At 40.4% G+C, this 12,721-nt stretch overlaps 1 long non-coding RNA gene across 2 annotated transcripts; it reads left to right on the top strand.

The window, feature by feature from the left end:
- The first annotated feature begins 1,241 nt into the window (after positions 1 to 1,241).
- LOC149030874 (uncharacterized) lies at positions 1,242 to 9,623 on the top strand. 2 transcript variants are annotated; one of them, XR_016178189.1, is made up of 3 exons: positions 1,242 to 3,922; positions 5,383 to 8,354; positions 8,755 to 9,623. It is a non-coding gene; the product is annotated as an uncharacterized LOC149030874 (long non-coding RNA). The 2 variants fall into 2 exon arrangements; XR_016178188.1 differs by having other exon boundaries at positions 5,383 to 9,623.
- The last annotated feature ends 3,098 nt before the right edge of the window (positions 9,624 to 12,721 follow it).

The following is a 12,721-nucleotide window of genomic DNA, read 5'->3' as shown; positions in this document are numbered from 1 at the left end:
ATTCTCTTTCTCTCTTTCCTTCCTTTACAGCTTCTCTTTCTATTCTCATCCCTCTATTTACTAGCTCGTGCTCTTCGCTACCCCTCTACTCCAGTCTTCTCTTCTTCCTTCACCACCCCCGCGCGTACTCTCATTTTTTCTTTCTCTCCCTCATGATATCTTCCATCCTTTTACCACCTCCAGTTCTGATGCTCTCTTTTTTCCTTCTTAACTCCGTCACACTCACCGTCCTGCTATTCTTCTCTTCCCCCTATTTTATTGTTTCTCTCTTGGTTTTTCCCTCTGATCTCTTTTCTATCGGATGACTCGTATAGTTTTTATCTCCCTCTTGCTCGTAGCTCATAGCTCGTAACTCGTAGCTCGTAGCTCGTAGCTCGTAGCTCGTAGCGCCCACGGTTTCCTTCTACCCCCCGATACCATCTACTACTCTACCGCTACTCGCTATCATCGTCTTTCCTTACAGACTCCTCCTTGTTTCTTCCTCTACATCATTTTCGTAGCACGCAGCTACCTACCTCTCTCTCTACGAAAGACCAGTCCATTTCCGTCGCAGGGATCCAGGGCTTTCAAAGAGGCCATGGCCCGAATTCTATCGACCCGCACGATGTGTACTTTATGTACTTTCTATCAACAGTTTTTCTACTTCATTCGCGTCTTCAAAAAGATTCCTCGATTATCTTTCATACAAATTTACCTGCAATGAACAAGGAAAACATTCGTGGATTATTTCGTTACACTAAAATGTATTAGATAACGATCGGTCATTTGATAATAAAAAAAACACACACACACACACAAAACTCCGAAACAAAAGGAGAGTTTTGCAATTGGAGCCAATTCCCTTTTCGATATGGCAATCGTCACCTCTGCCAAGCCAACCACGACAGCGAGTCCTTGCTTCCGGCAATTTAATTTAAACATACAAAATAATCCCTTTGATGCTAGGCCCAGCTCGCTTGGATCGTTGCCAGCGGTCGCGAATTGGTGAGTCAGTCCATTTTTCGTTAAATCTTTCACGAAAAAAAATGTTATTTTTTCCACGCCATTTTCGATTTCATTATATTAGATGGGGACAACAACAACAACAACAAAATCATTGGAAATTTAAGATCATTTGCGTGAACTATGAAAGAGAATACTCGAGTGGCAGAGTGCAATTAATTTTCCGTTTGATGGCGCACACCAATAGCTTTAACTGTTACTACTAGTTCACATGCGAAGGATACGTTTGTTGTCTTACCATCAAAGTGTTTATCCCCAGGATACACGAATCCCGTTGGCTCTCTCTTTCCCTCTTCTCCACAGGGATTCCGGTCATCTAACAGCAGGTGGCTATTAGATGCTCACTCTGCTTACGTAGTTAATGCTTACTGATCTCCAACTCGCAATTTTATCCTACCCACCTGCTTCTTCTTACATTATTTATAGTATGTTTATTGTTCGATCCAAAGCAAATAATCAAATACATTAGCATGTTGTTTTTATCCTTTACGCAAGAAATTTTGTACGTAATCTTGATACGAATTGCTTTTTATATGAGAGACGAAACGAGACATTCTTCAATCCTCTAATACATATTTATAACATCGAGGAGACTCAACAAGCCAGAAGTTGTCCCATGGATCTCAAGTGCGGTGTTTTTGCTCCATCGTCATTTTTTACACTACCTACTCTACTTCCGTAAAGTTATAATCGAGCTTTACGCTTGGCGAACCGTAAACTAGCGTCAAGTTTACAAGGTATTTTTCAAACAAATCACCGATTGTTTAAGACATCTTTGGACAAAAATTCATTTTCAATGTTTATCGATTCGAACGAAAGTATTGGATATTCGAGAGCAACGTCGAAGAGACAAACTTTAGCGGTACTCCATGCACAACTATGCCAAAATTTGATTTCGCGTGAAAATTTATGTTCCTATATCCGATAAATATCCGCAAGAACACACTACAAAGTGTACCAACGTTGTTACCGGCAAACCACGTACAACAGATAGCCTATAGATATCAAATATGGATAATGGTCTCGTATACCGAAACTTATACGATCCGTTCTATAGATTCCAGTGATTCGATCTGGTATTATAACACCTTCCATCCCCTGTTACCCTAGGTGTTTTCAAAAACCTAAAATGTCAAGAATTCTCATCGTAATTGTATCGCACCGAATCGATAGTTTTCAACGAGCAAGAAGAAGAAGAAGTAGTTTTTTCTTTTCTATTGTTATTTCCATTAGTCGAGGAAGAAACATAAATTTAACGTCTCCGTTCTTCCATCGAAATACTCATCGTTGGAAAGCTTGTATCCAAGGAGCGTCGAGTACGCGGCTAGAATTCAAAGACGAACGAAGGATCGAACAGAATGGCGAGAGGAATCTCGTTTCTGGGCAACCCCGGGGATTGAAGCGAGATAGAAAGAAATAAAGAAGGGAGAAATATCTGCCGAAGCCTGACAACGGTTGAAGACAAATGAAAACAGAGATAGAGCAAAAGCAAATATTTATCCTACTGGACCAAAGTTCTTGAAGCAGAAGAAAAAGTAATCATCGACGATGCCTAGATAGAGATATAGAGAGATAGAGAAAGAGAGAGAGAGAGAGAGAGAGAGAGAGAGAGAGAGCAGTAATATTACTTTCACGATAATCAAAACATTTTGACTACCGTCTTTTTATCCCGGTCCTAGTTTTATAAATAATATAAATAATAGATAAATTTATGGGAGGAATCATTGGAAAGAGAGAGAGAAAGAGAGAGGGAGAGAGAAATTGGACGCCCTTGAACGAAGATAGGGAAATTTGTAGGTTCGCGTTCACCCGACGAAGACGAACGTACTATAAACAGAGGGAGACGAAGCGAAACAAAGAGAAAAGAAGAAGACGAAGAGGAGGAAAAAGAAGGGGAGGCATCCCCCTCGTATTCCGAAGTGGCTCGGGATACGAAGACTATTAGGGAGAGAGAAAACACATAGGTGGGGAGAGGGGGCTCGATTTTCTGGGTGACGCTTGCGCTTGTGGGGAAAGCAATCGCACACACAGCATCGCCATTTCCAAACTATCGCGGAAAATGCGCGCCAGGGGTGGTAGGAAGTTTGAGAGAGAAAGCGAGAGAAAGCGATTCCCCCACCAAGGAAGCGTTTTGGCCAGCATTCAGTTAGAGGGTGAAGCTCTTCGGTGGGGGTTGCGCGCACACTGCTAGGGTGGAGAGAGAGAAAGCGGCGCAGGCAGGCAGGCAGGCAGGCAGGCAAGCACAAGAGGAAGGGAGTCTCGGGGTTTGATATCGAGGGGCAGGGCTAGGTGGGCGAAGACGGAGAGGGCGCAGTGGTCCCGCGACCATCAAACCAACAACACCGTTCGCTACGCAAAACGGCGCATCCTGCTGCGCCCCCTTCTTCATCTTCTTCTTCTTCCACCTCGTCCTCGTTCTCGTCCCATCGTCGTCGTCGTCGTCGTCGTCGTCGCCGTCGTCGTCGTCGTCGCCGTCGTCGTCGTCGTCGTTGTCGTCGTCGTCGTCGAGTCTGGACCATCTTCTGCTTCCGTTGCTTCTCGTGCTCGCACCAAGTTCTTTTCATTCCTCTGCTCACCTTCTATCCCTCTTTCATAAACCGTTTATATTTATTTTATTTATTTATCTATCTATCACTCTATCTCTCTCCTCTCATTGTTTTGCTGCAACCGTGGGACCAAGGGACAAATACAAATTCCAAGAAGATCCATCGAACATTAAGATTCGCGAGACAATCAAATGGAAAAAAAACGTTTTAACTATTTAATTTATCCTCGTTATTTTTCTATCCTTCCTACCTACGAGTCTTTATTTACACCTTACTTGAGAAGAGGTGATCGAGAAAAAGAAGAGAATTCATCGGCCTAGAACAGAGATAAAGAAGATCATCGAAGGAATTCAGCAGAGGGAATCTTTTTTAAGGTAAATCCGTCCACCAAGATCGTTCGGTTTGCGTTGCAGAATCCGTTGAGATTTAGTTTTCCCTCGGGAACATAAGCGACGGTAGATCGGGAAACGAGAAAGCAATGGTATACCCACAAAAATAGTGTTATTTTTTTTGTCTATTAACATTATTAGTGTCTCGTGCGAATTGTTCTGTGTACGAAATGTAAATTTCCTTTCCCCTTAAATTTGAATGAATATTACTCCGAGTAACTAACTCGTAGGCGTTTTAATCGATCTTGCACCACCTTAATTTTATTCCACAAAACGCGTTATTATCATAGAAATTACGAATTCGTCGTTTTCCGTTGGAATCTAGGATAAGGTAACATATGGCCAGATACGAGATGCTAGCAAAACGATTTATGTCACATGAAACGACCATATGTCATCATCGAGTTGTCGGAACTTTAAATAAAAACTTTAATCACAAAATATTTTTTCTATTTATTTATATTTATTTATTGAAGTAATAAATATACCCGGTTGTACTAAAATCGCAACTCTCGTTCGCATCGAAGACACGGTTCGTTTCGTCAAGTAGTAAAGCTCAATGATTCGAAGGAAAGATCTCCGTTTGACGGCTCGCTTTGACCCTGTGTCTGTCCCACGTCACACGACGTGTCCCGATTTTCGTGACACCCGGTAAGCAACGTGTTTTCCCCCTATTCCTCGTAAGCACATTACGGTGTGTACTGTTGTTTTATCAGTAGTGCAGGATCGCCATGGCTACGAAGTATGAATAAGCCGCATAGTCTTCGCGTCGCCGTTACCTTCCTAATTACCATTTTCGTCATTTTCTGTCACGAAGCTACTCACTTCCGACCATAAACTTAACCAAATCTTCAATCTCTATGGTTGTTCTCCTTCGAGAAACAACGAAAAAGATACTTTAACGTTCTCTACTCTTCATTTCTTAATATTTTATTTAACAAATTTCAATACGCTTTAATAACGTCCTTTTACTCGTACGAATAACAGTTTCGACGATTGAACAAACGGTGCATTCGAGGTAACTTATCGAACTGTCAATATGTGATCAGCTGACGAGCTCGAACGAGGGTTTCTCGAGCGTGTCTCTATTTATAACCGGTGTGCTGAACGTTCAAACTTTACGCGGCAATATCCTAACGTTCTTAATTGAAAAAAAAACACCCCAAAAAATAGAATCGAATTAGAATAACTATCAAGGCAAACAATACCGAACGATTCAACAGTAAACACAATTGAACAATAATAATCATTTACTTAAAGTATTATTAATTATAAGATATTAACTTGGTAGAGGAAAAAAAAATGGAAATATCAGCTTTAAGTTAGTTTGAAAGTTCCGATAAAGGAAACAGCAGCAAGCAAACGCGAAGAGTGCTACTGTTGCCTGTTGTTGTTGGTGTTGCTGTTTAGCCTAGCTCTGAAGAAAAATCGTCCGTTTGTTCTAGATACCAGGTAGAACCATGCGGTTCGTCGCCCTGGTACCAGAGTTCTCATGAATGAAGGAGGGTTCAACAGGATCGATGGAGAGGGCGTGTCTTCCTCGAGTAAGGAGAGGAGAGAGGAGACCGAACAACGAGGGAAGGGGGTTCGTATCCGTGACGTTTTCGACCCCACCTGGGAAGGGTACATGACGGAGTACACGTGCTCGATTACGTCACGAGAATCTTCAAGCAGGACGAAGCGAAAGGGCTAATCCATTCAATTCGTTGTCTTGTAAGGATCGGTTACTACGACTTCTTCTACGACACCTTCTTGACTTTAAGTCAAACAACTGAGGTAATTTTTCCTTACTTTTCTCTCTCTCTCTCTCTCTCTCTCTCTTTCTCTCTTTCTCTCACTTTCTCTTAATTTCTTCAACAACACCTAGAATCTATTCTTTGATATCAATCATCTTTTTTTTTCATTTTCTTCAACATAAATTTTTGCTATCTTTGCTTACACGAAGCGTTCAGATTCCTAAATAAGTTTTTTGTAGATTATTCTCGGCGCGTTTCGAAATAATAGTAGATATAAAAATGTAATCTCTTTATTTCTTTGTTATTGTCATGTAAATAATCTAATATTACGTCCAGTTTTTTTTTTTTTTTTTCAACATATTTCTCTAATAAAAATATAAGAATAACGAATTTGCTCACCCTCGGAAATAAAATATACGTTGTAGAGTGTGAAATTTTGTGAAAGTTCGAGAGACGCTATTTTTGAGGGATATTTAAATAACTCAATATTAAAATTTGTCCTGTCTCCCGTTTGTTCGGTCAAAGTGGGGAAGGGGAAAGAGCGTGGAAGAGGAGAGGGAGTAAAAGAGGGGTCGGGGTCGGGGCTGGGGCTGAAGCTGAAGCTAGAGGTAGAGAGTAGTATGGGGTGAAGGGTAGAACAGACGAGAGTTTAAATCGATGGACGTAACGCCTCCTAGAAGTAACCGTGACCCACAGTTCTGGGCAGACGAAGTTCCGGCCCTTAGAGGGAATGTTCCTTTGTGCCGCGATACCCATCCACTCACTCTACTCATCCCTTCCAACATCATGAAGCCACCACCAACAACGTCCTTCTGATTCCCTCCTTCTCCTCCCACTCACTCTCCCTCTCTCTCTCTCTCTTTCTTTCCTCATTTCCACGAGGGATAGACGAATTAGCTTTTCGAATGGAACACTTTGTTTTGGAGCATCTCGTTTGTATAAGGGAAGAGATACTTCTTCGGTCGAAGAATCATTTTTATTTTATCATCTCACTTACGTTCATTAAGATTTTCTTTTTTTATCAACCATCTCTAATATTTGCTTTTGATTAAATTCCATTGAAAAGCTTTGACAAACGTACGTCAAATTGAAAGTCGATCATCCATCGGTCAAACGCATCGGTGATATTAGTTATGGGTATCCCATATGTTCCTTTTTTTAGATGCTCTGAAAACTGTTGGAGAGTGTGGGTTTCTTGATTATGCGAATATCTACAGACAATAGAACCCCAATGTCAGCTGCTCCCACCCTTCTCTCTCTCTCTCTCTCTCTCTCTCTCTCTCTGCTCCCTCCTACCCTTCCTCGAATCACCCCTAACCCCCGGACCAGGATAGCACGGGGTCGAACACCCTCCGCGAAATAAGCAATAAGTTATGGTGGGACCGACGACCCCCATCCCCTCCAATGTCATCGCTACACCCCTGATCATGGGTCCACAAGGGTGAGCGTGTACGATATCGTTGCATAGTATAGATCGACCGTTCATCAAGCTCAGTTCACATTGCGACGCTCATCGTAAAACGTTCCTTTCCCTCTTTCTCTCTCTCTCTCTCTCTCTCTCTCTCTCTTTCTCTCTTTCTTTTTCTCTTTTTTATCCTTTATCTTTCTTTTTTTCTTTTTTCTTTTTTTATCACTTTTCATATTTTTGTCTACTTTTCACCACGTTTCTCCCATCTCTTTTATTTGTATTCTATTATTACTCGGAGATCACACACGCGCGCGCATACACGCACGCACGCACGCACGCACGCATCGAACGTAAATTTGTCAATTCGCTTGTATCCGGAAAGAATCAATGTGTCGTGCGGTACTTTGATATAACGGTTCGGAGTGTCGAGAGTGGAGAGAGAACAAAAAAAAAGTGCGCGTTCGCTGTCACACTCTTTGTGAACATTGACGTGCCACGAGATTAAATTTCATTTAACTTGACGCGAACACATTCGATAAAATATCGTCTGTTGGGTTGATAATCTCGAATCGCGAGTCGTCCCTTTAAAATCGTTACTTTCGGCAATGTGAAAACAAGGAAGGTGTTAACTTTGAAAAATAATCCCATTGATATGAAACAAATATTACGATTAACTGCGCTACGTGATTCGTGTTGTTATTTAAAGATCACAATGATGCAATTGGAAAAGAAATATCTGTAAAATTATCTTCGATACTGTCAGCTATTTTTTAATCGGATTGATTTATTGTTTTTTTTTTTTGTCGAGTGTACTTTTTAGGAATACGTCTCTCTGTGCGATCCTTCGGACAAGTTTAAGACAAGAGTGCATCTTCGACGTCAGCATGATCGAAGGGCCGAGTGAACGAATAAACTTATAGAGAGAGAGGATTTGTGAGTCTGTGCTCCTTGCGTTCACTGCGGGCTTCCATGTGCCAACTTTTCAAAATTCATAAGGCACGCGGTGAATGCCAAGAGCGGACCAAATTCAGCAATGTCTCCGTTCCAGTTGGTGTGTAGCCTCGAGGAAGCCTTCCCGAATTCTCTTAGTGACTTCGAACAAAACTTCCAAGGTTCTCGTCGAAAATACAAGCCCTATTCATTGCCATGTCCTTTTCCTCCTTTTTCCTCGTTAAGCGAGGTCAGTTCTCCTCCCTATCCGTTCTTCGTTCTTCTCATTTCTTACCGATGTACAAATTATACAGGAAAAACATTAAAGACATTCCTTGGAAAGGTGAGTGAACACACTTTTTGTATATCTTCAATCGTTTCTTTTTCCTTCTTTTATGTAGTTCTTTATCTTTATTCTCTCAATTCTATTTTAAATTTACAATTTTACCTTCTGTATATAGCATTTATCGCAGGTAAGAACGTTCTGTCGCGGTTTAGCGTATTTTTAACGATCATATGAAAATGCATTAACTACTCGATTAACGATTGAGTTTACGTATCGCGAAGGAGAGAGAACAAAAAAATTGAAAAGAATATTATGTACTATCTGTTTTTCTTATGAAAGAAAAAATCGAGCTGACGGTGTAAGAGATTCAATCCTGTATCTCTTCTCTCTCTCTCTCTCTCTCTCTCTCCAAGAGAGAAAAAGAAAGTAACAGTCTCCCCTATTATTTTGTTTTAAGGATAATGCGTATCTCCTGGCACTTTGATAGTAACCGCTAGAACTACATCCATCGGTGGCTGAGTCATCGGTGATATTGGAGAACGACGAGAACTACCAGAAGGAAAAAGAAAAAAAAGAGAAACAGAAGATTAGGAAGAGGGGGGAGAGGGAGAGGAAGAAACTCGCAATCGTTTTAAGTGTCCCATCGGACGCGAGTGTAGGATGGAAGAGAGAAAAAGGGGATGGAGGTCGGACTTAAAGTACGAACCCCCGTAATGGAAATTGGGGAATTCCCGGGTGTACGACGAAAACGGCCGGTTGTATCGACCGAGTCGTCGAGCACGAAATGAGAGAAGTGGGGAGAGCTTAGGGTTGGACGGACGTTGCTTGGCAACCCACCCTTACTCGCAGCATCCATCCTGGACCAAGCATATTACTACTACTACTACTACTACTACTACTATTACTACAATGACTACTACAATTGCGATTACTATTACTACCACCACCACCACCACCACTTCCAGCTCTGTTGCTGCTATTACCAGTACCACCACCAGCAACATCACCACTACCAACATCAATTGATGTGTCGCATACATTCTCGGCCAGCCACAGCCCAACTCTACCAACTTTGTACGATCATGGTCGTCGACGTTTCTAGCCTCCACTTCCTCCTCCTCTTCTTCTTCTTCTTCTTCTTCGTCGTCGTCGTCGTCGTCGTCGTTAAATTTATCTCGCGCAGTTCCATCCATTATTCGCTGAAGATGCTCAAACCATTATTTTTTCCTTTATATTCTACTACACATTCGAGCTTTTCCACAATCGTTATCTCTAATGTACTTCCGTTGGTTGTTTTATCTCGTATCTGATTGTTACCATTTTGTTTTTTGTTTTTTTTTTGATACAAAAATCTTTAGAATTCTACTAGAAAAATATTGTTGTCCCTACGAATTAATAATGGATTTTTGTTCGATTAACTAACAATCGTATGTATAAATTGATATTATTGCGGCATATCAAAAAATACTTTTGCTTGAAATAAAATTAATTAATTAATGTATAAACAATCACGAAATTAATGTGATATTGTAAAGAAAAATCAACTTATTTTTAATAAACGATTAATAATATTGATAATTAACAATTACTCGAACGATCAATCATCCCTACCAAAATTAATCCATACAATAACGTTTATTATTAATGGTCCATCTCATTCAAATTTCATTACTATTTTTTTTTTCAATATTTTGAGAAAATAATGTTCATTCGACTAATTTTATTACGACAGTTCGAGTCCTAAATTTAGACTTTTTAATGAAATATTTTGTTTACTTTTACAAAAAGCAAGTACTCGTATAAAATAATAAATTGAATTGCGTAAGAAAGGGCAATACACCTATGTTTTTTGCGGTTATTTTTTTTTCCTTGATGCGAACCACAAAATTGCGGATCGTTTTATAATGAAAAGAAAAACATTGAAAAAATATAATGAACGTATAATATTAATTTCCTTGTTATCGCGAAAAGATCAACGTACATTCTATGGTTAGTTTAAAAAAAGTCATTTATTCATATCTACAATGAACAAAATTTAGTCTGACAAATGAAATCATCATAATAATCATCATCATCATCATCGAGGTAAAATAATTATGGTCCTAACAAGCCGGAAATCGAAAGAAAATGAAGCCTTTGATAAAATATACATCGTAGAAAGAGAAAGAAGTAGCGGAACGTTATCCTCCTGTCAGAAGCAAACAAACAATTTGGTCGAATGTAAGGCAGAAAAAGTAAAATCATACCAAGCTCGTTGTTTCTAATCCCTTCCCACTCATTTTCTCCCTTTTCTCCTCTCGTCCGTTGGCGATGGTTCAAAGGGGGTGAATGTAGGTGCGACAAAGAAATTCAGATGAAGGTCACTTTGCCAATAAGAAGAGCAAAGAAGAGAAAGAGGAACCGAGGTTGGTAGGTGCAGGTTGGAACGAGCTAGCTCGAAGAAGGGTGGAAAGAAGGGTGGAAAGAAGGGTGGAAAGAAGGGTGGAAAGAAGGGTGGAAAGAAGGTCTGGATGTGAGTTTTCGAGGCTCTATCTACCCTTGCTCCTTTAATTTCTTCTTTTCTCTCGTAGTCTCTCTCACCTTTTGCATCAGCAGATAGATCAGAAAGTAACTTTCATTTGAGCTATATATATTCGAGAAACTGACACGCCCCCGTTTACGATCCGTACTGATTGCAAATTATCTGCTCTTCTCGGCTTCCCAATATTGGAGAAACTTGATCGAGATGCGATATAGTCGATCGGTGAACAAGGAACCAACCCATCGTTTACATAAAAGACCGTCTTCCAATGGCAATTTCGCCAAGACACTCGATCTTAAATTTCACTCGCTTGTTTACTAATTATATCAATATGTGTTCTCATGGATGTATATATATATATATATGGACCAATTCTAATAGGGTATTAAAAATAAATGGAGATTGCTAAGAAGAAAATCTTGACGAATAAGGGTCTACAAAAGGTCTTCCTTCCTCTACTTTTTCATCACGTAGATATTTTTAGTTATCAAATTATCCCTCAAAATAAAGTAGACAGTCATTTGTACTCTCACGTTTTGTACTCGTACGCAATAATGAAGGAAAAAAAGGACCATTAATCGGTCAAATTTTGTTGTTTTTTTTTCTTCTACAAACTTATTGGAATGGACCGTTAACGCAACTACTCGTTTATCGTAATATTAATAGATAGCCGGGCACTTGAAAGCCCATGCGAAAATTCATCGAGAAGGAGAAAAGAAGGAAAGGAAAAAATCATGTGGAAGGGGGGGTTGTTGGGACGAAAGGAAAGAATGATGGAATATCGTTTTGTAGAAGGGACGTAGGAGAAAGGACGAAGATTAACGAGACGGGGACGAGAAAGAGGGAGGAAGCTGGAGTATGAGGGATAGGATGGAGAAAGGGGAAAATCCGAGATACGGGGAGAGATCAATACGGGGTCGCTAGGCAACGAGCCTCCGGCGATCTCGGTCCGGGTAGACAGGGTGCCGCCACCGAGGTAACGCACACACGTACACATCGCCACCCACTTTTCCTCCACCTCGATGCTACCACGACGCCCGCGGCTCTTCTATCTCTCTTTCTCTCACAAAAGCCGTACAAACGTATACACGTTGCCTCGCCTTCGAAATCTCTCCCGCACCTGCCTTCACCCTCCCTCTTGATATCCCCTTGCAATATTTACGATAACGATTTGCATAAGAATTCACATTTTACTTGAGAAAAAAAGAACCCAAGATGATCGTCGTTTCGATTAATCGAACGCGAAAGATCCTTACCGGAGGAGAGTCCTACGAATAATTCCTATCGATTCATTTCTCTTTGTTAAATACCATACTCTACTATTGCGTGTATCTATCCCAACGAAACGTGTAATTTGAGTTATTTTAAAGTAGTAGAGAATATCTGGCACAACTATGTTCACAATATAAGTTCATCGCGATCGATATCGAAAGTTCTCTCGAGTAAAGATAAACTCTCTCTTAGCAAAAGCCTTTTCTTCAAATTTTCTATCCTTTCGATGGTTCATGAGAGAAGAGAAGAGAAGACGAACGATCACGATAGAGATTTTTCAAGGTAAAAGTCTCGTGATCGCGTAGATCAATCGTCTTACAAAGATTGACGATAGGGGAGAATGAAAGAAGTATAGTCCTAAAGGTTGAAACTAATCGAATAGGAGGAACTAACGTCTGTGGATGAAATCGAATGGAGATTTTTCTTTTGATCAATCAATCAATCGTACGTCCATCGTTCTTCTTCGTTCAAGAATAAAGTTAGAATTGTGTGAATTGAAATGAGTGAAATATTTAGTCAATATCGATGCTAGGTTTTACCCTGGGTTATAAAAACGCGAATAAGTCGAACGCGCGATGATGTCGACTGATCGAACAAAAGCTCCGTTTTGTTTGAAACGTTAACTGTGTGG

This window comes from Polistes dominula, unplaced genomic scaffold, assembly GCF_049000335.1.
Source record: "Polistes dominula isolate Pdom_NZ unplaced genomic scaffold, Pdom_raw_medaka contig_20, whole genome shotgun sequence".
Taxonomy (NCBI): domain Eukaryota; kingdom Metazoa; phylum Arthropoda; class Insecta; order Hymenoptera; family Vespidae; genus Polistes; species Polistes dominula.
This window is presented reverse-complemented; position numbering and strand designations above follow the sequence as displayed.